General features: G+C 50.3%; 1 protein-coding gene across 2 annotated transcripts in view; it reads right to left on the bottom strand.

Moving 5' to 3' along the window:
• Positions 1–1,043, bottom strand: part of FAM210A (family with sequence similarity 210, member A) — a 37,338-nt gene extending 36,295 nt beyond the window's left edge. For both annotated transcript variants that reach the window (XM_012649980.1, XM_012649981.1), the window contains exon 1: positions 831–1,043. The gene's annotated coding sequence lies outside the window, so the exon portion shown is untranslated. The remainder of the gene's footprint in view (positions 1–830) is intronic.
• Between the last annotated feature and the right edge of the window lie 1,883 nt (positions 1,044–2,926).

The raw sequence follows: 2,926 nt of genomic DNA, 5'->3' as shown, positions 1-2,926 counted from the left end.
AGACATTTTCAAAGCTGCTTTTAAAGGCAATCAATTTTGGTAAAGAATAATTCAAGGTGGATTGTAAATCTGATCAGTTTTACACCCTTAAGGTGAGGAGGTGTTGAGACATAACGATGTAAACGTGTACACTCATCAAGGCTCTATCCACAGGTACAGTTTTGATCCTAATCTCAGCTGAAAGTCCTGAACTACGGAGCTTTCAAGTTTCGGTACAGTACAGTAGGTGCTTTCGATTCCCCAGTAGAAATCTGGGGTGATGGACCAAAAAAAGTGTGTTGTCTCACCTCAACCACTACATACTAAAGTTCAGCCAACACACGGTAATGCACCCTTAGGTGCTTCTCAAGCATAGGTATGGGCTGGCCCTTCCACCAGAATCTAGCAGATGAGAATGGCCTCCCATAACTTCCTAAATAGGGCGGTAGGGAACCACCTGCCAGTCGCTAAGAAGAAATAAGATACTGTTCATTTTTAAAACAACTCCGACGGCGGGTGCTTCCATGCCCTTCCTCAACGGGCTTCCGAGGAAGGGAAGAGTGTTAAAGGTTACCGCGGGGGAACGGTCCCAAAGGTAGGATTTGCCAGAACACTGGCCCGACCGAGAAAGGCAGGGGTGACCTCTTTCGGCCGCCGGGGGCCGGTGGGGTCGGCGAGTGTGAATGACCCCTGTCCGGCGGGCGGACATCGCCACAGTTCCAGGAGCAGCGCGCGCCAGGCAGTTGCCGGGTTTGCGCCCCGGGTGTGACCCGGGGTCTGCTCCCAGACCCACGCCCGGGGTTGAAGGTGCCCTCTGGACCCCTCCCGCTGCCCCACGGGGCCCAAGCTACCTATTAGGACGTCGGGACCGACACCGCTTCCCTCCGCACAGGCCGGACGACAGCTACTCGGATACCACGGCGGTGTCACTCAGGAGAGCGACCTGGCGGAACGTGGGAGAGGGCGCCGGAACCCGGGGGCCTCAGGCGGACGCTCGCCCCCTACCGCCCCCGGCCCCGCCAGCCGCACCCACTAGCAACGTGCTCGCGACTGCCGGGGCCCGCTCGCCGCTGCCCTTTGCACGCCGCCGCGCGCGGCACGACGGGAATCGTAGTTCCGGCACGGAGGACGTGCGTCCACCCACGCTCCGTCAGAGCGGCGACACGTGATCCGCGCACTCCCCGGAAATTACGTAACAAGACATGCGTGGCGCCGGGCCGCTGTTTCCGCAAACAGAATCGTGTATGGCTGTGCTGGTGAGTGTGCGGCTGGAGCTGCGGCCCTTCTTTTCTTTGTGTTTAGTCCCTCGGCCGCCGTTGAGTAGGGGCACTCCAACTCCTAACGTGGGCTCTCTTCGCACTGGCCTTGTGTCTTCAACACCCGTCCCGCGGGGGTTATCGTGCCCTCAGCCCGAAGCAAAATGGGAACTACTTGGGGTGGGCGGGCGCTGATGCTCTTCCAGAGCGAGCGAGCCTGGGTGGGAGAAGAAGCCTGAAGAGCTGCTTCAGCTTGCGCCCCAGGGCGCTGAGCAGTGGGCTGGAGACGGGCGTGGGATCCGAAGGTCTGTCCTGAGCGGCGCCTCGGAAACCTGAACTCGAAGTTGAGTAAGGCCGCGCCAGTGACGCAAGGGGGTGAATTTGGCTGAAGAACCCGTTTTTGTCCTCTTGCTTCGTCTTGGGCCCCCGAGTTAACGGTGAAGCTGTTGGGTGGGGTCGTAGAGCTTATCCTGTTTGAGCTGTAGTCTGGCGGCCCTGCACCCCTGCTCGGTTTTACCTCGAGAAACTGAAACGTTGGAGAGACATGGCTTGCTTCAGGGGTGTGACTGGAAAGCCAGGTCTAAGTGTTCATGTGGTCATTTATCGCATATCCGTCTCGATGTGAGGCTGACATCTTTTTAAGCTCCCTCCTCGAGGATTCTGAGGGACAGCTCTCTGACGTTGGAGTGTTTTCATTTTTCCACTTTGAGCTCGGTCCCCCCCCCGAATTTTAAAATTGGTATGTAATGTACATATTTTGGGGGTACATGTGATTTTTTTGATGCATACATACAATGTGTAATGATAAAATCGGGGTAATTGGATGTCCATCACCTCAAACATTTATCTTTATGTTGGGAACATTCCAGTTCTTCTCTTCTAGCTATTTTTAACTATTCAATAAATTATTGTTAACGGTGGCCACCCTACTGTACTATTGAACACCAGATTTTATTCCTTCTATTTAACTGGTTTTTTGTACCCATTAACCAATGTCTTCATCCCTCTACCCTTCCCATCCTCTGGTAACCACCAGTCTACTCTCTATCTTCAATGAGATCCACTTTTTTAGTTTCCACATACGAGTGTGAACATGCCATATTTGTCTTTCTGTGCCTAGCTTATTTCATTTAACATAATGACCTCCAGTTCCATCCATGTTGTTGCAAGTGACACGATTTCATTCTTTTTTGAGGCTGGATAATATTTCATTGTGTATATATACCACATTTTCTTTATCCATTCATTTGTTGATGGACACTTAGGTTGATTCCATATTTTGGTTGTTGTGAATAATGCTGCAATAAACCTGGGAATGAGCTCTCTCTTCAATGTACTGATTTCCTTTCTTTTGGATATATACCCAGTAGTGGGATTGCCGGATCATATGGTAGTTCTGTTTGTAGTTTTTTGAGAAATCTTCATACTGTTTTCCACAGCAGCTGCACTAAATTACATTCCTACTAACAGCGTACAAACATTCTCCCTTTTCTGAATCTTTGCCACCATCTGTTATTTTTTTTTCTTTTTAATAAAAGCTGTTTTAACTGGTATGAGATGGTATCACTGTGGTTTTGATTTGCATTTCCCTGATTAGTGATGTTGAGCCTTTTTTCATATACCCGTTGTCCATTCGTATATCTTCTGTTGAGAAATGTCTTCAGATTTTTTGCTTTTTTTTTTTTTTTTTT

The sequence above is a fragment of the Propithecus coquereli genome, unplaced genomic scaffold (assembly GCF_000956105.1).
Source record: "Propithecus coquereli isolate 6110/MARCELLA unplaced genomic scaffold, Pcoq_1.0 Scaffold308, whole genome shotgun sequence".
Classification (NCBI taxonomy): domain Eukaryota; kingdom Metazoa; phylum Chordata; class Mammalia; order Primates; family Indriidae; genus Propithecus; species Propithecus coquereli.
This window is presented reverse-complemented; position numbering and strand designations above follow the sequence as displayed.